We start from the raw sequence: 25863 nt of genomic DNA on the forward strand, positions 1-25863 counted from the left end.
AACGCATGCCAACAGCCATGCCCAAGGCCCCCGTCTGCAGCTCTCTCAGATCATGTTTCTGCCAGGTCTGCCAGTCTGCAGGCATTATTGCCACCTTGCCAACCTGGATATACTGCTGTGTCAATATGTCCTGAGCGTGCCAAGGCTGTATTGTTATGATGCATGGGCTCTGTCTGATGCCGCAAGGCAGTGGCACACAGCAGCGCTTTCAGGCTGAAAGAGCCTTCTGGTATTGCCAGTGTCTGTTCCAACCACCTGTGATTATTCGTTCTCATTTGTCTGCCAGCAAGCTGCTGCATGAATGGAGAATTGAACAATAAAAATGATGGGGTATTGTCAGATTTGCATGATTGGCGTTTTTATTCATGAGGGTTGTTTCTGTAATTCAAAAGCAAACGCGAGCTCCGACAGCAGGGTTCATCTACAAAGACTATCATCTCAGCTGCACGCTTTACGACAGGGGGGGGATTCTCAAAGACACATTCGCTTCACGAGAAAATATAAAACCACTAAAATATCCCTTTCTGCCTTTTCTTTGTCGGCTGTGGTTGTTTGATTTCAGGACAGAGCTGGGCCTGAATCACACCGATTGACCTCCTACGTCTTAGCCACAGTGATGACCTGCAGGAGGCTGATGGACAACGGGGACGAGGAAGAGGACGAGAGGAAGAATCACAGAACATTTAGGATCTACCTTTCCTCTCAAACTAGTGATGACCTTTAACCCCTTTGCCTATTGGATAACAGTCAGTACACTCCATAGACAGACTTGTAACCTTTTTTGTGTAAATAGACGTCTTGCAAGTTTAATTGCTGAAGCCGTTTTTTTTTTTATTTACAATTGTTCACGAGTTAAAGGGGAACAGAGCAATTAGTTTTATTTTTTGCGCACAAATCAAAACTGGGCTCCGAGGAGGTTCCTGGTTTGAATCCTCGTCTGACAGGATCCTCTCTGTGTGGAGTTTGCATGTTCTCTCCGTGCATGTGTGGGTTCTCTCTGGGTACTCCGGCTTCCTCCCACAGTCCAAAGACATGCTCGTTAGATGAATAGGTGGCTCTAAATTGTCCGTAGGTGTGAATGTGAGTGTGGCTGGTTGTCTGTCTGTATATGTCAGCCCTGTGATTGGCTGGTGACCAGTCCTCTTGCCCAATGACAGCTGGGATTGGCTCCAGGAAATAGGAAACAGTCCAACAGTGCATTTAGAAGTTAAGAATCAATGAAAAATAAAAAAAATCTTAAAAGCTAAAGCTCTCTGATCAATACACACCAACCCATTAACACGACTCCTGTTTCTGCCCTTTCCCTCTTTCCTGATGAACGCTGGTCATTTTTTTTCTTCTTCTCTGCCTCCGAACACAAAAAAATAAAACGAGGTCAAGCATGACTCACATTCTTCCAGCCCCGGCAACAGCTTTACACCCATCACCGGTAGCTTGTCACCCCCTGGAGGCCATGTTGGTCCAGCTCACACACCGGCTGGTCAACGGCTGCCCCCCCCCCCCCCCCCCCCATCAGGGAGAACACAGTGAGCTTTAAGAGGGTTATCGCAACATTTTTGTGTTACACCCAAGGTAATCACATGCCCTCGCAGTGACTAATAACCCCAACAAAGGCTTCATAAAAAGAGAAAAACCCAATCGAGAATCAAACATGATGGCAGCACAGTTTACAGCAGGGTCATTACAGCGCTGCTTGTCAAAGACAAAGAGTTGGAATTAGCATTAGCTATAACCTCTCTGTGCAGCCCATGAGTATCATGCTTTGTATTGAAAATATGTTAAATTCCATCGTCCCTATAAAATAAATAAATTCAGTTCAACTTTTGCTTACACTGCTGGAAGATGAAACATTTTTTTCGATTAAGGCAGAAAAAGAGGCTCGTACGAGTCTCTTAAAGGCAGGGTTGGTCATTTTCTAAAACTAGCATGATTTTGAAAGTAGCATTCCCTCAGTGCTCCGTCTGCACCCCCCCTCCCCTCTGAGCTCCCTCTAAAGCCATGCCCCTAACTTGCATGCACGAGCGCCGTGGCTCCAGAAGTGGACCTCAGCTCATCTCTTACATTGTGTAGAAACTACGTCGTCTCATGTCTCATTCAGCGGTAAGTAAACTCTCAGTATAAACTCTGTCATCGGTGACGTGCTTTGAGTGTGGGCTAGAGCACGCAAGAGGTAGAGAGCGAGCAGGGAGACAGGGAGGCGTCTGATTGGTTCATCAGATTGGTACCTCGTGGCAGACATTGGTCAAAGTTTTTACAGACTTACAACTGATACAGAAGACAGATTTTCTTTGTTCCTTTTTCAGAGAACATCAGTTATTCATTTCTGTCAGGACCTAAAAACAATTTCAACCAAAATCTTAAAAATTGGATCTGGAGGAAATGAGCAACCCTGGCTTTAAACCTCTTCACTGGACCCGTCTGATTTTGCTGTTTGTTATTTATTTATTAGAAACGTCCATGTAATTTGTGTTATCTAAACTTAAAAACCCTTATCCCCTGACTTCTAACTTCCGGGTCATTATTGTATCTGAAGGATTTTTGATTAATTCAGTGAGATTTTTCCGCAGGTTCTGGTGCTACATACACCTCGCGTTTTATTTCAGTGCAATGTGTCAATGTCCTGAAATCAAATCAGGGTAGCATAAGCAAACCATTAGCACGGCTGACAGTGGACTGTGTCCAGCATTGATTAGTATTTGGCTTGGTGGCGGCCCAGCACTGGCCGTAATGAAGTAGAACATGTGTGTTTGAGCTGCAGAGATCAGCCAGGGAGCAGGTAACTGAATTAACAACTCAAGAAGGAGTGAAATGGTTGGTAACACAGCAGACTGTGAGGCCATGGGCCGGTGGAGAGGCCTGCATGTGTTCTTCCATGGGTGCTTTTCATATCGACCTTCCCACAGTGACAGAGATTATGAGGATAAGCTTGGCTGCAGCGCTAGAAGAAAAGTTCTTTAACCATTGTTCTGCAATGTAACTCCCAGCCTCCGAGCACAGAGAGATATTGTGGAGGGTTCATTGACATTGCTTCTTCCTCATTCATGCCTTTAGGACCCGTCCTGATTGGCACTATTGTCTCCAAAAGCGCCTGCTCAAACTGTTTTATCATTTCAATTTAGCTGTTTCACCTCTTGTATTGTGTTTAACTGCAGCCGAGGAAAGAGTCCCGGCTCCGCCAGGGGAAATCAGTTCAATTCCAATATTTGTATCATTCAGCGTGAGACGGGAGAACGGCTGAGGTATCAAGGGTACAGACAATGTCAGCAGAGTTGTATTGGCGGCATCCTGCAAGCTTGCCAAGTCTTAGCCCGGCTTTAATGGGTTTTCACTCAATAACAATGAAGAGACAGAGAGCGGCGTGAAGACAGAATCAGCCAATCCTTTCTGAATCTTAATAAGGAAAGATGCATTTTAACACGACCGGTTGTGCACATAAGCTGCTTTTTCTGTGCCGGCCTCTTAAGCGCTGCCAATCAAACAAGTTGCAGTCATTCACAATCTGGCCAGAGTTCAGGAAAACAGCCCGGAGGAGTTATGGTTATTGTACGTGTTTGCTTAATGAGCGAGCGAGCAGAAAAGCAGAGAAAGAAAATGTGTCCAGAACAAATCTCAACTGTAATCTAACACAGAGCGACCACACCCAGCTACACCATGAATAAGCACTCAAAACATCCATGCTCGTTTTCATGCTCTGGATGACATAATTAAACTGGTACATCAATAATTCCAACATGTGCAAAACATGTGCTGAATGTACGACTTATCAAACCTGAAGGCTCGAGTGTCCAGTGTTCAAGTCAGAATCCGAGTCTCCAAAGAGGAATCCCAGTCGAGTCAAAACAACAACACTGTGGGGCGCTGGTGGCGCAGTGGTTAGTGCGCGTGCTCCATGTATGGAGGCTGTAGCTCTCCAAGTGGGCGGCCCGGGTTCAAATCCGACCTGTGGCTCCCTTCCCCGCATGTCATTCCCACCATCTCTCCCTGATGAGTCTAGCCACTGTCCTATCTCTAAAATAAAGGCAGAAAATGCCCAAAAATAAATCAACAAAAAATAAAAACAACAACACGGTGCTGCTAACCAAACAATTATTTCCCGTAATGTGCATGGCAACGGGAGCCTGTTACGTCCAAAAAGGCATAAAGTTTGTAACTTTCCATTACAAAACAATAACTCCGTGAGTGAACGGCTAAGTGTGAAATAAGATTTTCTTGGAATGAATGTGTGTAAAAAGTTTGGATTTGTTCTTATAAAGGTCATTCAGACAATGATTTATAAATAGAGGTGACTCTGTGTGTTATATAATTTGAAATGTGAGGACGAAGAGTTTGTGTTCTTTTGCTGGTTGTGAAATGGATGTCTGTTTATTTATTTTCTTCTTCTGGATGAACTTGAATTCTACTGGAGGAGCTGGTTTCTGTTTGTCTTTGTTTGTTCTGTGTATGAGTGAGTATGACTGGACGTGTTGGACCTCAGGAGGAATATTCGATGCGTATGCTGGTGCTAATGGGGAACCTAATAAAGAAAGAAAGAAACACACATTGCTGTGATGCATGAAGTGGATTTGTATTTGATATACAATGACTATAAAGTGTATTTTATATTCAGTGTGTGCAGAAGTGAGCGAGCATGTTCCTGTTGTTACCAAACACAAAGTATTCTTGCATGTTTCTCGTTACTCAATAATTGATGTCGCCACGGTCAGAGAGTTGATGCAGCTTGTGTGCAAACTCAGGGCACTTAAGCTGTTATGACATGTGGCATCTCCACATACATACATATATATATATATATATATATATATATATATATATATATATAGCATATGATGAGTGTACAAAATATTCCAGCAGGTGGTGTGTGAGCTGAAGAGCTGATGCAGCGTTTCACGGCTGAGCCGGGGGCCGCTGGTGTTAAATGGGTTAGTGGGTCGGGGGCTCGTGCTGATATGAAATGTATACTCTTCACTCACGCTAGCTGCTCATATAGATCTTATTTATTATTTTCTGCTCTTACATGTTGAGTCAGCGTACAACGCCAGAGGGATGATGAAACATTCACACACAAAGGCGGGCGAGAATTCAACAACTCGCGCTGAAATCACAGTAAAAAGAAACTGCCTCATCTCGAGCAGCTGATAAATGAACCGTGTGTTTTTCTTTGAGGAGGCCTTGGTACACTAAAAGTTTTCCTGCCCCTAATGCTGCTGTGTGCTTGCTGACTCACTCAGGGGGGGATGGTCTGACAGGCAGGCTGTGTAGAAGCCTCGTCAGCAAGGACGTACGGTAAACTGGACGCTTGCTCAGGGATGATTTAATCACAGAGAGAAGCGATCGCTGACACTTGATTGAGATACAAGAAAAGTTTTCCTCCTCCTTTCATAGGGAGGTCAGACTTACAACACATTCTCACTCTGATTGACTTGTTCTCTCAGGCCGTGTGTCCACTCTGCTTTCTGCTTCATAGATGTTGTCACACCTATTGATCCCTTTTCTACTTCTCATTTTACCCTGAGTGATCGTCAACTTCTATGCAAAGACGTTCTGAGAGGCACATGTAATCGGAGGATTTCTGCGTTGTGTTGTGTGGATTCTTAACGATGCTGTGACACCGGGATTCAACTTGAATTTGGCAAAAAGCGCCACACTCCCGATCCTCTCCCACGGGGGAATTGTACAAAAGGGCCGAAGGGAGGGGGCTAAACGAATACATAGAAATAACCAAAGAAGAAGAAAATAGATATATTGATGTGTAAAATGTTGCACATTCTTCCTGAAACAAAAGGTGGATCAGCAGCTGAAGGCAGTGACTGCAGGGCAGAGGGAGACTCAGGATGGCCCCGACTGTGCCGAGAATTAGACGAACAAGATGAAGGGAGGAGGGAGGAGGGTGAGTGGATGAGAGGAAGGGAAGGGAGGGTGGGTCCTCTAAGAACTGAGACAAACCAGGTGGAGTGGGAGGGCTCAATATAAGTCGGCTTGTCAGGTGATTGGAGGGGTGGTTTGGGCGAAGTCCTGCTCCCGAACCAAAACTAACTTGTATCCAAAGCGACGCACATCAGAGAGTAAGTACAACACAAGCAAGGATCGAGTCCGATCGGACACACAGGTGCTGACAGGAAGTGACCAGAGGCAAAGCACAACATTGACGGCAGTTCTTGAAAGTCGTTGTTATGAAACAAAACCATCATCATCATCATCAATCATATTGAGACTATCGTCATCTTCATCATTAAGGTCGTAGGTGTTCATAAAGAGCTGGGTCTTTAGCTTTTTCTTAAAGGTGCAAATGGACTCAACAGATTGTATGGAGTTTGGAAGTTCGTTCCACCACCGGGGGGCGACAGAGGAGAAGAGTCTAGTCAGTGTCTTAGGACCCTGTTGTGTAGGTTGGATCAGACGCCTTTCATTGGCAGAGTGTAGAGGGCAGGAGGGAGTGTAGACATTTAGGTAAGGAGGAGACGTCTTTGTCGCTGTTTTGTAAGCGAGCAGCAGAGTTTTAAATTTGATACGAGCCAGATTTAAATGTTCTGCGCGTCTAAAGTTACTGATGGGTGACCAGTGTCCGGTCTACACTGGCCTCCGTTGCCTCCAATATAAGTCGCACACGCTCATTTGCTTCTCTTTGATGCGAGAGAGAGGAGCTTCTCGGAGCGCATGAACGCATTACACACAACCGCCCAAAAGGAGGCAGCAGAGGGACAGGTCCCATGAACCATGTGGAGAATCATGATTATGTGAGGAGCTGAATCTTGAGAGGAATTATTCTCCAAATAGCTGTCAAAAGATTATCACTGGAGGACACACCTAGCCTTGTGAGTTTCGCCCGCCATGACATCGTCACTGTCTCCACAGTGAACAATATGCCCGTTTGTGTGAACAGCCAGAGGTGATGGAAAAAGCTGCTCCTCTGTCCTCTGCTCACCTCTTTCTGTTTTAAAGTCTCCTCCAGCTCGGTGCACTGAGAGCAACAAATTGTGGCAAGACCTACCCACCCCACACACACACACGCACTCACACACTGTTTGTGTTTCTACAGCGAATTGCCTCGTCTGTTAAAAATGGGTAGGTGATGCATCTGGAGGGATGAAACATTTATCGGAGGATGATTTTTCATTAAAGCACAGAGAGAAGCTCCATCAATATTTCAACGGCCCCGCCTGCCGGCCCACAGCGTGTCACTGTGTGCAAACCTCCACGTGTGTGTTCCAGAACATTTTGTAATGACCTGATGTCCTCGCAAGGATAGACAAAAGTCCCCCCAAGTAACGCCAGGGTGGCTGTTCTCACTTCTCAAAGAGGTCAGGCGGGAGTGAGAGAGGAGATTAAATTCTAAAATGAGAGTAAAGATTAGATTTTTAGCCTCTGTCGACTTTTTTCTGATCAAACTGGCATAAACAAAACATTCAATTGTAATTTTTTCCCTTTTGTCGCCCTTTCATTTAGCTGCTCCTCTCCCTCCTAAATACAGACGTGCTTGTGTCCATCCCTCCCGTCTGCAGTCTCTCGACCCTGCCATGTTTCTACACGTCTCTCTTGCTCGCCCTCCCTCTCTCAGACCTCTCTCGCCGTGGCAGCACTCCCCTCGTTTTGCTTCGAGATGGCTGCTGTATAGCCGCTCTCCTCCGAGCATTTTCAGCTGTCACACTTTTTTAGAGTTCACGGTGCTGGTTTTAGTCCCTTGCATCAAATATTCATAGAGGGAGAGACAGCAGAGGCAGGTTGGACACGTGCTCGTCTGTCCTCCACCCAGCAGACTTCTCTCCTTCCCTTCAGATGCCCCTCAGGAAACCTCGCTCTTTGGCTCTTTTTCTTTTCCATTGACGTTATGTTTGATTCTGTTTTTCTCTGTTAAGTTTGTTCCTAACTGATTAGTAAGATGTGTAGAGAGTGAAATGATAAAGTGACCTTACTATATGATCAGACATTAAGGAAACATGCTATGTTGAAATGCTGGCTTCTCTAACAACAATGCAGCAGCCAGTATGTCCTCCTTCTAACTTTAGATTCTGGTCCTGAATGCTCTGGATTTGTTTGGACCAGAGAAGGTAGAAGGTTTTAAGGCACCCCCACACGGCCGTTTTGGACGCCCCTCGTTTTGCCAGATATGAGAGCAGTTATCAGGTCAAACCAACAGGTGTTGCAGCGATGGAAGCGGGCAAGAGAACTGGTTCAGATAGAAGTGATTGTACCCGACCTAAAAAGCCTCTGCATGTTTCTAATAAGCTCCACGAGCAGAAACGTGCTCAAACTAGGATCAATATTGGAGATGCTTTTGAAAAATGGAGAGAGGTTAGAACACAGAAAGGTTTACAGACTGATGCAGAGCTGGATAAACACTGAAGCTTCAGTGTCCACCACATGGCAACCTGCGTGAGCATCGACTATAGAGAGGAGGGGGCGGGGGGAGACAGCGCTCTACAATGTTTTTAAATCAGACTGCAGTACCCATTTTAAACACTAGGTGTCAGAGTTACACATTGATCCTTTAATAACAGCTGGAAGTTCTCCAAATCCAACTCTTTTGATCTCCAGGTTGTTGCTCTGATTTTCTGAATGTTGTCTGTCACGGGCAGGTAAAGTAAAGACAGTGTTAAAGGGAAAATGAGGTTGCAGGCCGTAGCACTACAGAATGAGCTGACAGACAGACAGTGAAGTGAGAGGAACCATAATCTGGTGAGGTATGTTTTGGAGGTCATGGGTGCATTGGGTCTCGTTCAGTATGTCTTCAATCTATTTGTGATTTAGATCTTTGGTTTCCAGCCCTCATACTGAGGAAGCACTATAATGCTTTACTGTTTTATTCCTCTGTGTTTTAACTGTATACATTTAGTGACAGGTGGCGAGGACGAGGACGAGGAGGGGGGTCGTCCGGACAAAGGAGATGGCTATGCGTCCTCTGTGCATGCTTCAGTCCTGTATTACTATTATTATCCACAGCTCTCATCTTCACTTCACATGCATCAGATCTGTTTTGTTCTTGCATTCATATCACAGAGGGAAAAGTTCTGCAGGGCTCCTTTGTTTTCTAAAGCCGGGGATCTCAAAGAAACCCCCATGAGAGAAGCAGACCCCTCCCATCTGATGTGTTAACTGCACGTGAAGTGTGAACCGTACATGACACACACACCCTCACAGCGCTATAGAGGGTACGGTATATGATTACTGGAGATGTGGGAGCTGAGGTATGCTCGAGAAGTGAAAAGTGAGGGGGCGGAAAAAAAGCTTGAGTGGGAGTGACAGAACCTGAAATGACACGACGTGGGGGGTTAAACACACCGGGAAATGGAGAGATGAGCAGAGAGCGCGCTGGTGGGAGGGGATATGAATATTTGATCTAGCCGTGAGAAGAGGTTTGCGAGGTGGAGGGGGGGGGGGGGGTTCACAGAAGTTCTTCTTGTGGTGAGTGGTGCTGTAAAAATATTTACCTTAAACAAACCACTGTGGGACATGAGGAGAGGTGGAAGAGGAGGAGAGCTCTAACGTCCTCTTCCTTCCTTCCTTCCCTCCATCTTTCCTTACCCTCCGTCGTCGCTTCCTTCTTCCCTGCTTCCTGTCAAATAAAGTGGGTCAGCATTACGCATCAGCGTAACACGCTGGAGGGGAGGAAGGGGGAGGATTTAAGCTTCCAGGGGATGGATGGGAAAGGATGAGAAAGGCAAAGGTGCTGCAAAAAAGACAAGGGTGTGTTGTAATGTTTGCACAGTGAGGATGGAGAGGCTGAGGCGAGAAAGAGCCCGAGAAAGAGCCCGAGATAGAGAGAGACAGCGAAGAGGAGAACGGGAGAAAGAGGCATTGATTAATTTATCTTTATGTTTCCTGGGTCTCTAGCAGTGCAGGTCCTGCAGCTGCCGGCCCTGCGAGGCTGCACATGATGGAGAGTCGGCCATTACCATGTTTAAAGAGCGGCCTCCCAGCACTCCTCTCGTCGTCCTCCCATCGCCTCTCACTCGTTCCTCATTTAGATCCTCGGCTCCTTTACGCCGTTTTGTTTGGGAGATGATGAAGCGATGCGGGAGGAGAGCCGGGGGAGAGGAAGAAAGAGAGACGGAGAGATATCTGGAGCAGGCGTAGCTCAGTCATGTGTCAGCCTGTGCCTGTGGGTGTATTTACTCGTCTACAGTATCTCTGAACACATGTTTACCCACCTCGCAGACCTCGGCATGCCCCACAGACCAACGTGACATCAGAGCAGGCCACAACAGTGACTGACTGCTTCTTATTTCGGGAAGAGCAGTGACTTCTTTAAACACAAGTGACTTAGCATTTAAAACACAACTGCCTTTAAAGCAACAATATGAAATGCTTTCACCGTAAAATAGTCGTTGTGAAGTTGATTTAATAGCACAATAACGTTCAGCGGGGAGAATGGCGTCTGTATCCTGTTCGCAGTGCGCCCTGAGCGCCTGTTTTCTGCAGTTTGTAACTTTATCAGCGGGCCGAGGTCGTCTCGTGAGAAGTGCGTGTGACCACACAAAAGAAAAAGAGAGAGTGAGCGAGCGAGCGAGAAGCAGAGTGTACATCCAGAAATTATTCAGAACAGACTGAGACGTAATGTTAGCTTGTATCGTTAGCAGTATCATCGTTAGCTCGTCTTTAGCAGATTTACCGGCTGCAGAAAGTCGTCTAACCCGAGTTATGTCTCAGGTTTGATACGAAGAAATCAACAAATCCATCTGACACCAAAAAGTCGTTAGGGGGGAGTCCGGCACTGTGTGTGTCCTACATATTGTTGCTGTAATATATTAAACCCCTGAGATCTGCTCCTGTGTCCTGAGATTATTCCAGACCATAAAAACTGTGTATTTGTTTTTCTTCAACTTCGATACTTGTTCTTCGAGGATTCTGAGATGTCGATTTTGCAAACTAGGCTGCATCCCAGAGACAGGAAGACATTTTGTGCTCTAAGTCTACATCCCCCTCCTCTCTGTTTACCACTACATCACCTCTTCCACTTTCTCTTTAAGCATCTGCCAAGACAAATCCTGCACATCTAAGGCGACTGAATCACTGTGCAAACACTCGGAGAAGTACCTGCGCCTGATGCCATCCAAACCCGCCTAGGTCCCCTTTAAGCCTGCCAGCCAAGATGAAAACATCAGGACTTTCCTCTGGCTTCTAAAATGAAATAAAAAAATAAAAACTACAAAGCAAAGAGGTCTTTTTAAGTCTGGCACTGAGACGCCGTCGTGAGCACGTCGCCGAGCTCCTCGTCGACATCAAACGGTTGGCAGAGGGTTTGTGAACCAGCTGGTGCAGATGGCCGGACTCAAACGGGACATGCTAATGAGAAGCAGGTAGGGCATTAGTAGTCTGGGCAGGGTGGCAGAGCCCAGGAGACGGCAGCAACACACACATGAACACAGCTCCGACCAGCAGTGTGCGGATAGAAGGTGTGTGCATGAAATCTTTAAGGAGTGGGAAAGGTATGCACTCTTTCACGACTTCATCCTACAGACATCTTTAGATATTCACACACACATCCATTCTCCGATATGTTACATCCCACAGCTCAGCCAGGCAGCATCCAGCGTCAGAGTTACAGCAGCACAGACCGGCTCAGATCTCTGTTTCAGGGCTGGGAGGTTGAGGATTCTCTCCCTCTAGGGTAAAAGATGGGGTTAACCGGTTCATCAGATCCAGGAAACTGCAGTATACCACTGCCACCTGGTGGGCTTAGTGGGTTAAAACTCCCCCTGCTGGAAAAGATAGTGGTGCAATCCCAATCTCATTGAGTCCTCACACACTTTGATAACATCAGGTGTGCAGTGTGTGAGTGTGAGAGGGGTAGAATAGAAGGGGGGTGCCTGAAAATAATATATAACAAATAAGATAATAATAATAAAAAAATCATATTAAAAAAAATATATAAAAATAATAAAAAAAAGTCTGCCTACAGTTTGTATTTGTATCTTTCATGGCTGTTCCTGTAGTGAATGATTGATTGATTTGTCCACATATGTGTCTGCTAAAGTAACTTGTGCTTAATTGAATATGTTATTAATTATTTGTAATTACGTTTTTTTTCTATTCTTCTTCTTTTTCTAGTTGCTTAACTTTCTACACGTTGATCAACTTCCTGGTTGAGGATGGTTCTCTCATTAACACGCGCCCATGAATGCACCATGCTCCACCAGGTGAGGGCAATCTGGACCGTACCAAGTTGGCCTTTGAATGGGGGAGGATGAAATGTTTTGTCTTATGGTAATTGTTTTAAACCAGCTGAAATAAAACTCATTTTAGTTTGATGCTGATTTTTAAAGTGTCATTTTACATTTTAAAGCTTCTATAGAAAGATCGATGTTTGGAATATTTGTAACGGCTTGTACAGTCTGTGTGAGTTTACCTTCACCAGCAGCAACATGGTTTTAACCCGGAAGTATTTAAAGCTGTGGTTCAGTTGTCAGGCTTCTTTTGGAAATGTGGACACAGCTTGCTTGTGTGTCGACAGTAAGTGGAGAAACACGGAGGTGAAATGTGCCAAATGACCAAACTGTGAGAGAGATCATGAGGCATGGAGAGGAGACTCATCCAGAGAGGTCCAAAAGGAGACATAAAGACGGGAGAGCAGCTAGCAAAGGAAACAGAACCGAAGGAGGTCAGGTCAGTTTAGCATGAAGAGCTGTTAGCTTGTTAGCTTTCTGGCTATGGTGATTAAGAGGAAGTCTGAAAGTACAGTCTGAAATGTTTGAAGAAGCTGGAAGATAGGTTTTGTTTGTGGCAGGATTTACAGGTGCAGGAGGGGCTGGCCTAGGCCTGCAGGTCCTCTCAGAGCCGAGAATGATGCATCTCGTGGAGTTTAGATTTCTTTACATTTGTTTGTTTGTTTGTTTTTTTTTTTAATTTTTTAGTTCAAAGAAGTCCAAAAAAGATTGATTCTGAGTCCAGTAGTCTGTGGTAATGCTACTTCATGGATGTCAAATGGAAGTAAAACCAACAAAGAAGTTACACACACACACACACACACACACACATACACACCATCTTGGGTCAAGTTCCAACCTCCACGCTCACGGATTCACAGGCTGAGATGTGTTCCAGGTAAGTGTGCCTCATGCTGTTCCTCTTAGAAGTTATTAAAGGCAGGGTTGGTAATTTTTTGAAAACTAGCATGATTTTGAAAGTAGCATTCCCTCAATGCTCCGTCTACACCCCCCACCTCCCCTCTGTGCTCCCTCTAAAGCCACGCCCCCTCACTTACTTACACGAGCGCCGTGGCTCCAGAAGTGGACCTCAGCTCATCTCTTACATTGTGTAGAAACTACGTCGTCTCAAGTCTCATTCAGCAGTAAATAAACTCACAGTATAAACTCTGTCATTGGTGACGTGCTCTGAGTGTGAGTTAGAGTATGCAAGAGGTAGAGAGCGAGCAGGAAGACAGGGAGGCATCTGATTGGCTCATCAGATTGGTACCTCGTGGCAGACATTGGTTGAAGTTTTTACAGACTTACAACTGATACAGATGATTGATTTTCCTCTTTCATTTCTCAGGGAAAATGAGTTATTCATTTCTGTCAGGACCTAAAAACAATTTCAACCAAAATCTGAAAAAGTGGATCTGGAGGAAATTATCAACCCTGCCTTTGAATATTTGAGGGCTCCAATGCAGTCCTTAAAGGTCCAATCAGTAAGATGTGTAGTGAGTGAAATGATAAAGTGACCTTGCTATATGATCAGACATTAAAGAAACATGCTATGTTGAAGTGCTGGCTTCTCTGACAGCAATGCAGCAGCCAGTATGTCCTCCTTCTAACTTTAGATTCTGGTCCTGAATGCTCTGCACAGCGTTGACATAGTCTTAAACTGTCTGTTGTTGGATAATCTTCTCAGGTTCAGGCTCTAGTTTGTGCCGAGGGATAACCTGTGATGTGAAACTGTTAAAGAGTGAATAGTTAGGATGTTGTTGCAGCATTCAGCCAGCAGAGGTCAGTGTTCAGCAGTGAATGAAGAGAAGCCCCTGCAGCAGGAAACATGGAGGCTGTGGATAATGCTGCCCTCAATGTCTTCATGCACTTTTCTGTTTCCAAGTTTGAAAGAGGAGACGTAGGGTTTCAAATTAAGGTAGTTTAAAATCAAAAGTCTCGTGGAATAAGATTATTTTTGATTCTACAATGTTTACGATGGCTGTTGTGTAATTTCAGTCTTTAAATGGCAGAGAGCTAATGTCCCAGATAAAAGTAAACTCAACAGAGTAAAAGGAAACTTCAGGCGTTTCAGCCCCTCCACAGACGGAGGTCGGTGCTCTCAGATAATGACTGACTGACTGGACTCCTTCACACATACAGGATCCAAAGAGAGTCCAGGAGCTCATGAATCCCTTATGGCAAATGTATGAAGGTGCAAAAGCCTTAACTTTGTTTCTACCAAACTTTTTATTTGTATAGCAACAATGCAGGACGGCCTCAGCTGCTCTCCCACTGCCACGGGTTTACATACCTCCCTGCTCCCAGTGCAAAATCTCTGCACGACGTGCCAAACAGAAAAAGAAATCAATGAGCAACAACAAGACCCTCGAGACCAGACCGAGACCTTCAAAAAGTGGTCTCGAGACTTGTCTTGAGTACTGCAACACTACCTTGAAGTATAAAGCGTGCACCACATTCAGGTGAATAGCTTTTGTCTTAAACATCAAAAACATGAACAGAATGTAGATCAACAACAAAGGAACTTTAATGTACTCGAGGAGAGATTTGGTTTGCAGCCAGGTGAAAACGATGAAGTGACGCAGGCAGAAAGACTCAAGACGATAAAAACAACAAACACCCTGACCGACGGTGAGATCTTAATACTGGAGTTCATCAGGTAACAACAGGAAGCTGAAGAGTGTCGTTTAAACCAAAATGGTTTGATTTACTTTGCAGAGTTTTCTGCATACCCACCTTTACAACTCAATATTCCCAGGTGTATTTGAAGGCAGCGCGGAAATGGAAATCCCTTTTGGAAAAAAGAGGAAAGCTTTAAACGTTGATGTAAAGTGAATGAAGCAAACAAGCGAAGTGATCAAAGACTTGTGAGAAAGGGAAATCCCAATTTATATAACGGAGGATTGTTGAATTCGTCTGCAGCCTTTGCTCTGAGACTTTCTTATCTCTTCATAACTCTCCCTCTTTGTTCTGCCGACCTCCTGTACAGATTTGATCTGCATGTTGTAGTCAGTGTTTGCAGACTGAATCAATCGGGCTGTGAGGAGGCGATAAAGTCATCTAAATGTTTACAGACGGGATCCAAAGCAGCTCAGAGAGATCAACATGCAGACTGTGGTTGGATGTGGGTTTGTAGATTTACCAGAATAAAACTGCTTTTACTAATGCATAACATAACTGAACTAAATGTCATTTAACTCAATTTTATTACTCGTGATTTAAGGAGCAGGTATGATTTTATTATCAGAGGCAGGTAAATAATTTCCTCTTGATGTATGATTTGTTCCCAGGATCGCTCGGGATGCAGGGCAAAATAATTCATGAAAACCCCGGAATGAAATGTGGAGCCCAGAAATGTAACCCAAATAAAGTTTTTAAGTATTTAATAAACAAAAAGCCAACAAAAATGACAACTAAGAGAGAGCGAGCCTCCTTTAAAGAGAAACCTGAAAGAAGACAGAAGCCGGTGGTTTGTTGACATGAAACTAGAATGAACAAATAAAGAAAATAAACTAATTTCTCAGTCAGTTTTAGTACACCGCCTGGCCACCCTGCATCTCCTGTTCCTCCTGCCGCAGGACCTACTCGCTAAAGTTCAGCCAAGTAAGCACGGTAAACCAGCGTCATCCGGACAGAAAAGAGGGAGAAGAGAGACTACAGGACTACAACACAAACACACCACAGCCCATTACAATGTGTCTTACAGTTCAATGATTGGATACATAGATTTAAGGGGAGATTGATTAAAAATTATGTTATAAAAATGTAAACATGAAGCTTTCTTCATGAGGAACAGCAGCTGATGAAAAGCCTGCATGGTCGGCCTCTAAGCGTTGTGTTTTGTAATGCACATAGCAAAAAATGATATCTTTGGTAACCACCGTGTTGCAAGTTTGTGTGCATCATATCGCAGGGTTTTTTACGACTCAGCACCTGAATTAGTGATAAAGCGGTTACGATAAACCTGGTAATGATCCTGCTTCACACCGTGCAGCAGAGTAGTTTCCCCCCTGGCCGTTCTCTCCTCTTCCTCTGTAGATAAACTGGGGGCTGAAATCAGTCACAGTCTGTGTGACTGAAGTCCAGCAGACGGGGGTGATGTGCTTTAGGAGACCATTCATCGCAGCAAACACGTTATTTTCAGGCTCTGCTGAACCTCTGTACGGTGGCTGTGAAGTGTCAAACAAAACCGCAAAATATGAAACACTTTAACAAAACTTGAGACAAATTTACATTTTATAAAACAAAATTACAAAATCAAAACACTTTTTATCGAGGACAAAAATAATTTACTTTTTATAAAACAAGTTTACAAGATGTGAAAAACTTCTACCAGCACTGAGAGTGCTCGTCTCGACCTTTGACAGAACCGAGGTGAAATGTGTGCCATTTGTTTTTAGCTCAAAATAATAAATACAAAAATTGTTGTGACTGCAAACATCCCGTTTCCCTCCGCAAATAAATCTAAACTTTTTAATACATGTAATGTTTTTATCTTCATCCTCAGGCTTGTATCTGCAGAGTCTGTAAGAGCCGGTTTGTTCCCACCCTGCCTGTGTGTGTGTGTGTGTGTGTGTGTGTGTGTGTGTGTGTGTGTGTGTGTGTGTGTGTGTGTGTGTGTGTGTGTGTGTGTGTGTGTGTGTGTGTGTGTGTGTGTGTGTGTGTGTGTGTGTGTGTGTGTGTGTGTGTGTGTGTGTGTGTGTGTGTTCCTTTAGTGAGCCAAGGGCCCATCTGGCTCCTATGAGGGCCGCTGCTTCACGGTGCCTCAGCCTGATTCATGGGCGCTGGACGGCCTCAGCTGCTCTCCCACTTCCACTCTCTTACATCGCATACCTCTCTGAAAACACTCTGCATACCTCCCTGCTCCCACCGCTCTCCCACCATCAGAACAAAAAAATAAAACCTCTGCACAGACATTGCTTCTCTCTGAGTGTGCAGAATCCATCATTTACATCTGTGTCTGTCTGTCTGCAGAACCAAATCTCTGAGGCTGCTTTCACACTGAAGGTCAAAGGGACCTGAATCTGCTCCTGTGGGACTCAGATCTGATTATTTAATGACAGTGTGAACAGGACGCCACACGGAGTCTGATCTTTTCCAATCAGATTTGGGCTCCACTTTCAAATGTGGATTGAAAAATCAGATACAGGTCAGTTTGAAAACACTGTGAAATTACCGTACGAACTGTGAAGGACGCACTTTGTTGTTCTGCAGGAGGTTTTAGATCATCACTTCTGCCGGTTATGAAATCTCTCTCCACAACGAGCTGCATGTGATGTAGTTCTTTTGTGAATACGGGTCAGATCAGGACTGTGACCAGGAGTCTGATACAGGCCACACAAAAAAAAGTGAATAGCAGACAGAAAAATCTGATCTGAGCAAAAAAGTCAGAATGGAGCATTAAAGGAAGAATGTGCGACTTTTTAAACCAGTAAATGTTGCCATTGAGCACCAGCATGAAACCAAAACAAACTGCTGTTTGGCCACACCTCCTCCATACTGAAGCCTCCGCTCTCCTCCAGAGACACACCTCCAACCCCTCTCTTTAGTGCAAACAGCGGACAAAATTGTCCTTTGCACGAGCTGCAATCACCTGTGTCCTGCATTGTTGTGTTAGCATGCTAATGTTAGCGCTCTTTAGTTAGCTCGTAGCGTCACATTGCATGTAAATTGACACAGAATGATCTGAAAACTCGGTAACACTTTATATTAAGGTGCTTGTAATAAGCATTAATAACAGGTAATAAGTCACTTATAAGTCACTTATAAGACCTTATTAGATTCTTATTAACACAAATAAGACTATATAAGTGTTAATATAGGCATAATTAAAGCATTTATTATGTCTTATAAGACACTTATAGGCTCTTATTAGAAATGTACTGACACTTTATATACCGTCATAAACATTAATAAGATGTTTATTAACATTGGTAAGACTTCATGAGTGTTAATTAAACTATAGATTAATTTATAATTGGCTTGTAAGATATTAATTAACACAAAGAAACTTGTTTATAGACCACTTATCAACGTTCATAAGATGTTTATTGACATTAATAAGACTTTATTAGGTTCATACGACTGCCTTATAAAGGTTAATAAATACTTTATTATGCACTTATTAAGAGTTAATAAAGCTCCTCTGCAGGTACTGGATCTAAAGTGGGAACACTACTTATAAAGATGAATAAATACTTTATTATGCACTTATTAAGAGGTAAGGTTTTCAGTGTGAATGAAGCCTCTGAGTCTGGGAGCCGTTCGGAATCTCTCCGCTCTCTGATGGATTACTTTAAATGCAACAAACGTTTTTTATTGTGTCCAAATCACAACCAGCTTTTCCTCTGTGTGTTATTCTTCCTTTCTATTCCTCTGACTTCTCTGTGCATCGTTATTGTCACTTTCTGTCCCTCGTCTTTTCTGCTTCAGCTCCACTCACCGTTGACTTCAACAAAAAACTTCAGGGTTGCCAGTTTTGTCCTTTGCCAAACCCTCACTGCATTGGCCGAGTAAACCACATAGAGGATTCTGTTGCACAGTCTGGAGCAACAAGGCCTTCCTTCAAAAAGTCCCAAAATATGCACTAATGTACCCTCACCTGTCAATCACAGCAACAGCACAGAGAGCAGGGAACGGAGAAGGGAAAATACAGAGCACCAATAATGAACAGGGGGATTTCATGTCATACGATTAGATAACAGTAGTGTTGAAGTACTCGAATCAAGACCGGTCTCGGGACCACTTTTTGAAGGTCTCGGTCTCGTCTCGGGATCGAAAGCAATTTTACTCAGCCTTGTCTCGGTCTCAGAATGGGCGGACTCAAGGTTTTAAAACAAGACCACCACTGATCGGCTATTTTTCCACGTCATTACTGTGATTAGAAGTAAAACGCCTCCCGGTTACAGCAGCAACCTTCCCGGTGTTACGGTCTAAGTGAGAGACTTGCCCCCTGCACACAAGATGATGATTTTTCAGTAATATTTATGGTCTTGGTCTTGACTCGGTCTCACCCTGCCTTGGTCTTGGGCTTGACCTGGTCTCAGTCTCTAAATGTCTTGGTCTTGTCTCAGTCTTGTTTGGAGCACTCTGGTGTCTGACATGTCTTGGTCTTCGTTAGTGTGGATACTACATCAAAGTACAGAAACCAACGACCTGCCACACACATAAGAGACGCACTATCATAGCTCTTCATATACTCTGTGCAGAACTTCAGTCTTGGGCGACCGGTAGCCTGGTGGGTAGTGTGCACGCCCCATGTACGGAGGCTGTAGTCCTCTAAACGGGCAGCCTGGGTTCAAATCTTACCTGTGGCTCTTTCCTGCACGCCATTCCCTACTCTCTCTCTCTCTCTCTCTCTCTCTCTTTCTTTCTTTCTCTCTCATGTTTCTGACTCTATCCTCTGACCTGTCTCTAAATAAAGACATTAAAATAATCCTTTAAAGAAAACACTTCAGCACTTATCAGGCCAAATAATAATATTTGGGATTAATTAAGATGAGAGGTCTCGACCTGTTCTTCCTGCAGAGTGTCTTGAGATAACATTTAGAGACTGATAACGATGACTGGATGAGTTGAATAAAAATTAATATCTCCTCAGCTCTGCAGAAAGGCAGCACTGTCTGTTGATACGATCTTTATTTGTTAGAAGCGTATGCGTCCTTTTGATGTTGAGTGCAAACATTTCTCCTACGTTATCGTGTTATCTTTAAACAGATCCATCTCCGCTGTAAATTGCATTATAGCTGCACTAAAGGACATTATGTTACAACTCGGTGTAATTAGATCAAATTTGTCAGTTTCAAGTCGGGTCAACGGAGAATTGTCTGATTATCTCTTTCAGATCTTCAAATCATGAGTCCAGTTGAGTAACTTTGAGTGATAAGTGATTAGTATATCAGATTTCATACGTATCAGTCTCATTATCCTCCAAGCATGTACTGTGTCTGGGTTGAAATGATCCAGAAAGTTATTTTTCTTACTTGGAGATGAACATGATAAAGGATTGTTATGAGCATCAGATGAGTCGCATGGTCAGGTCCCTGACGTAGAGCAGAATCCACTTCAAGGCCTCCACACACTCGTTATGCATTATAGCCATATTGTCGTGTTTAGGAGGACAGATACTCGTCTGAATGTGCCGTGCCTGTTATGTAGCAACACAACAACAAAAACAGATGCAATCTCTAACTGTAAGCCGATTGATGCTGCTTCATGCACCCGGCTGAAACTGAAATCAAAAATCAAACAAACTTAAAGTCCTGGAGCTAAAAACTTAAATGTATAAAGCAGTATGTAACTCTAACACCTAGTGTTTAAAATGGGTACTGCAGTCCAAATTCTAAACATTGTAGAGAGCTGTCTCCCCCCCTCCTCTCTAGAGTCGATGCTCACACAGGTTGTCATGTGGTGGACACTGAAGCTTCAGTGTTTATCCAGCTCTGCATCGGTCTGTAAACCTTTCTGTGTTCTAACCTCTCTCCATTTTTCAAAATCATCTCCAATATTGATCCTAGTTTGAGCACGTTTCTGCTCGTGGAGCTTATTAGAAACATGCAGAGGCTTTTTAGGTACAATCACTTCTATCTGAACCAGTTCTCTTGCCCGCTTCCATCGCTGCAACACCTGTTGGTTTGACCTGATAACTGCTCTCATATCTGGCAAACCGAGGGGTGTCCAAAACGGCCGTGTGGGGGTGTCTTAAAACCGCCTACCTTCTTCTGTCTGATGATATGGTAAGGTAATTTCATCATTTCATTCACTATATATCTTACAGGTTGCTCCTTTTAAATTTGATCCATGCAAGGGAGACTCATTTAGAGAATGCAGGCATCAGTACAACACGTGACTCATACAGTTTATCAACTGTTCAGTTTGGATGTAAATGGGACTTCCTTTGCTTTTTGCAGCCGGCCTCAGGCGGACCAGCTGAGGTTGCTGCTCAAGTGAAATAGGAATAGCTAAAAGGAAAGATAACAAACACTTGCATGCATAAGATGTCGGCAATATTTTGGCTTCACTTTTCAACAACGATGAGGGTGCAACGTGTTGTCCATCTTTATATGCAGTCAGTGGTAACCATGCAGGAGTGCTCTTTTGATTATTTCATCCCTAAAGCAATGATTCAGTGATCAGTTTTTTACTTTTTGGGGATAAAAACAGAAGAAGATTGACACCAGCAGCTTATGGAATCACAGCCAGCCTCTCCTAAACTAGAAGCCTGGCTTTATAAAATAAGTTTCCTGGCACCTACAGAATTTTCTGAGTGTTTCCGGTGAGCTAAGCTAACCGGCTGAGCTAATTTAACCAGCATAGCTTGGCAACCCTTCTTTGACAGGACAACACATAAACCGTAAAGACTTTAAAGTGGCATTAAAAGTCTAATTTTAAACATTTGACATTTTAAAGACAGCGAATAAATGTATTCCTCAAATTGTTGAACTATTCCTTAATGTTCCTCACAGCGAGCTAGCCCGCAGGTCTTTTATTATTTCTCTGAACCAGTTAAAGTTTCTCTTACTGTCCTCGGTCACTGGTCAAAAGATACGAGCAAAGCCTGAAAATGAAAGCATCATTTCCTGAGACCAAGAAGATTTTATTTCCAGGAAGATAAGAAAGGGCTTAAAAAGTTATTATTCGTGGAAAACCATGAAGAAAGTGCTTCAAATGAGGAGTCCTTTAAACATTCTTATCCTGTTTGTGCTCAATAACATCAACTGCTCACATAGAATTGTTGGAAGCATGTTTTAGTATCAGACTATTTACATTTCAACTCCAGGTTAAATGTATTGCTGCAGCCAGGAGGCCCTAAAGTCACCTGAAGTTTAACCCTGAACAGTTTCAGGTCCCACATCGCAGACAGACTCTGATTCTGTCAGCAGGTCTCTGAAGCGCTGCTGGAGAAGTGAACTGCTCTCCTGCTGAAGATGGAGCTGTCACTTCCCTCTTGTTTCGCTGTCATTTCCGAGAAATTCCTGTCTGACTTTATTCCTTCAGCTTTCTTCCTTTGATCTGCGTCACTGTCAGTCCGTTGTCTTTCTGACAGAAAGTGAACAGAGTCGTACATTTTACAACATAAACCCCAAAGTTGTAACACACACTCATCACTTTGTTCTTGTTGGATGAAAACCTTTTAAACTCCTCCTCTTTTTCCGATGTGTCACCAGAGTAAAACGATGTTGTTTCTTCTGACTCGACCTCCTGGGTTTCTTTTCCGTTTCCTCGTACCTACTGTAAAGATGTTATGAGCGTCAGAGTCAAAGGGTCACCCTCGCAGGTCGAGAGCAAAAATATAACAAGACATTCAGTACGTAAAAAAGATCTAAAAATCGGGTTCAATCGACACTGGAGTCAAGTCATAGTTGTGTAGCATGTGTTGGCTGTTTCTGTCAGTCAGGCTCTGATCCCTCATCCCTATGTCTGTCCCTGTACCCCCTCCTCCTCTGTTCTCCCCCCCTCCTCTGTCCTCCCTCCCTCTCTCTGCCGACGTGTTTTTCCGTCTGGAGGTGCAGAGGTTAAGTTATCCCCAGCATGTGTCGGTGCTCAGGTCAGCAGCAGAGGGGACCTGCGATGACAGAGTGTGTGAACACTGGGGAGAGTCAGGGGTTAAGTGTGTGTACAGGGGTTGTATGGCATGCTGGGGTATAAAGGAGACACCCCCACCCCACCTTACCCCCCCCCAAAAAAACAAAGTCCCCCCACCTGGTTTTACCTCGATAGAGCTGGACTGTTTGAAAGGGTGACGTCTGTAAATAAGGAATTATCTAATCTAATAAACATGTTGATGTTTAAAAATCTGTTCCTTTAGGGGGAGCGTACCTGAAATAATCTCTCTCCTGAAATCCTTAAGGTGTGTTCACTAGTGTTGTAGTCGAGACCAGACTCACCGAGACCAAGACATACCCGAGACCAGAGGGCTTTGAGACCGAGACAAAACCGAAACATTTAGGGATCGAGACCTAGACAAGACCAAGACCAGATCAGATCAGTGGTGGTCGCCCAGTCTGATACCAAGTAAAAATGCTTTCGATTCTGAGACGAGACTGAGACCTTCAAAAAGTGGTCTCGAGACCAAGATCGTTTTCGAGTACAACACTAGTGTTCAGGCCAAATGTGAAGAGATTTATTAAAACACGAGATCATTGTTTATCTGGGATGGTTATACATATCGTATCATATAACATATCATACATCGTATATCCCTTCCAGATGAGCACAAAAACAAACATCACCATAGTAGATCTGACAAGGGGGCGTCTCCAGCCTGGGGTGGTCCACCTGGGGCACGGACTTCTGCAGGGGCGTGATGTTTGCGGATTTATAAAATTTTACCCGTTCCATCCCCACTCATATGTCGTTATAAAATCTTCTTAGCTCGATTCTTCAGGGACTCAAAAACAAAGATTTTTGCAACGTCCCAATTTAAAGTTCTTAGTAGATTGGAGGGAAACTCGTGCACGATGTCTAACCTCCTAAAACACGTTCATTAAGTCCATCGCAAGTTTGACAGCATGCAAGAGTTTTTCCTCAGACATTTTAACTTATTTATTTACAGGTGACAGTCTTAAGGGGCGCTGGGTCAACACACAAACACTCACACCTTCAGACTCTGACTGAAGACCGTCTGTATTAACCTCCGAGTCTGTAGGCCAACGAGCTTTTACTGTGTGCACTCTAACACAGGACAACAGCACACATGATGGAGGCACGGACACACACACACACACACACAGACACACACACACACACACACACACACACACACACACACACGGATCCAACATGGTGGGAATGACAGAAGCAGCTGCCGGCATGTTCTGGGGGTCGTGTTAGATCACAACACTGAGGAGAAAAACAAATTCTTTAACCGAGGGGGCAAGATGTGAGTTACTGGATCACATGGTGTGTGTGTGTGTGTGTGTGTGTGTGTGTGTGTGTGTGTGTGTGTGTGTGTGTGTGTGTGTGTGTGTGTGTGTGTGTGTGTGTGTGTGTGTGTGTGTGTGTGTGTGTGTGTGTGTGTGTGTGTACTTGATTTCTGCTATATTTATGTGTAAAATGTCGCACATCCAGCCTTGAATGTGTCCCTAATACCTCTCCGTAGTTTCCTTCTTTTTTTTTGTTATTGGACTTTGCATAATAACAAAGTCAATGTGCTCAGATTGAAACATTTGTTTTTACATGTTCTCTTAAATAACGTGTTCATTATGATATTTTGGTTTTCAGCAGAGGTTTTGGGTCACCTTACATTTCATTTTGAATCTCTTTAATGAGTTTCTAGGGCTAACAAGGAGGCATGAACGATGGCTGTTGTTTCGTATTTAAAGGATTTTTGGAAAGTTTTACCTAATTAGTAAAAAAAAAAATAAAAAAAATTGAACGAATGAAGGACAAAACTGTGCTTATTTTATTTGGGTTAATTTGAATGTTTCTTTGTGTGCGGAGCAGGAGAACCTGTTGGTGGTTCTGCTGCCAGGCGTAGCCGCGCGATCCCAAAATCTGTCATTATCTGGCGGTATGAAACGCCGTTAAAAATGTTCCATTTAACGACACTCTTGGGTGCATTGAAGAAAGAACCGGCTTTTCAGGGCAGGGGTCATTAATAAAAAGTAATGCTCCCGCTTTGGAATTCTGCAGGTGTGATTTGTCTTCATCGTTAATGGAACGGACTGATTAAGAAAGCAAACAGTGTGTGTGTGTGTGTGTGTGTGTGTGTGTGTCTGCAGGTGATTAGAGCACCACTGCCTCTACCTCTCCAGTGTTGGTGTGTCCTGGTATCCTCTCATTGGTTGAATTATTCAGGCTTAGCAAACAGAGCTGACAAGACTATGAGTGATCCTTGGCGTTGTTATTGACTTAGACTTTATTTATAGAGTGTGTGGTCCCGCCGCACGAGCTGCACACATGCAGCGACGGTGCTCCGAGGCCTGCGAGCAGACACGATTAATCAGAAGAATGTTATAATTAAGCTTAATACCCTCAGGCTTTTCACACACACACACACACACACAGAAACAACACTATGTGTGAGCATGCACATAATGTGTCAGCAGGGTGGATGAGTTGCAGAGGGGTTTTTCGAGGGGCTGTTTGTCCAAATGGCTTCGAGGCTTGTTCTCTTCATTGGAGAGGTTGTTAAACAAAAGTCAGTTTGTTGCAGTAGTGGGGGTATTAATACTCACCCATGCAGATGTATGAGCGTTTACAACCAGCCGTGAGAAAGCTTGTTTGTGTTCAGCGTCGGACGATGTCTGGTGATCCCCTTTCGGTCCGGCCTATTTTGGTTGTTGGGTTCACGTGAGTGTCTTCAAAAACACACATTTGTCTCCCGAGTTTCATTCTCCTCTGGAGTGAATCACAGTCACTCGCTTTCTTTCTTTCTTTCTTTTTTATTCCCATGTCGTGTCAAAAATAAACACAAAGACTCCTTTTACTGAAATTCATAACGTACACAGCGGTTATTTTCAGAGTTTTTATTTCATTATAAATAGTAAAGATAATGCGCTTGTACACATGATGTTATGTGATATCGCTTTGTCCGATAATACAAAAAAATATATGTCAAAGGAATGAAAGGACCGCTTTTTCTAACATGAGCCCTGTTCAGACCGCCGTTTCCAGCCACCATATTTACGCCCATGTGACGTTTCGCCCTCAATCTGAATAACCCAGAGGCGCCACAGGGGGGTCGAAGAGATCCCCCGCTCTGTAATCTTTGAAGGTAGAG

General features: G+C 43.9%; 1 protein-coding gene and 1 long non-coding RNA gene across 2 annotated transcripts in view; one reads left to right on the top strand and one right to left on the bottom strand.

Annotated features, from left to right (window-relative positions):
• The window catches only part of sgpp2 (sphingosine-1-phosphate phosphatase 2), a 494627-nt gene that overhangs the window by 413704 nt on the left and 55060 nt on the right, over positions 1 to 25863 (top strand). The gene's annotated exons all lie outside the window — the stretch shown is intronic.
• Positions 22185 to 25719, bottom strand: LOC132979869 (uncharacterized). Its single transcript, XR_009674113.1, has 3 exons — positions 25319 to 25719; positions 22959 to 23098; positions 22185 to 22370 (listed from the first exon to the last, which is right to left on the bottom strand). It is a non-coding gene; the product is annotated as an uncharacterized LOC132979869 (long non-coding RNA).

This window comes from Labrus mixtus, chromosome 9, assembly GCF_963584025.1.
Source record: "Labrus mixtus chromosome 9, fLabMix1.1, whole genome shotgun sequence".
Classification (NCBI taxonomy): Eukaryota; Metazoa; Chordata; class Actinopteri; order Labriformes; family Labridae; genus Labrus; species Labrus mixtus.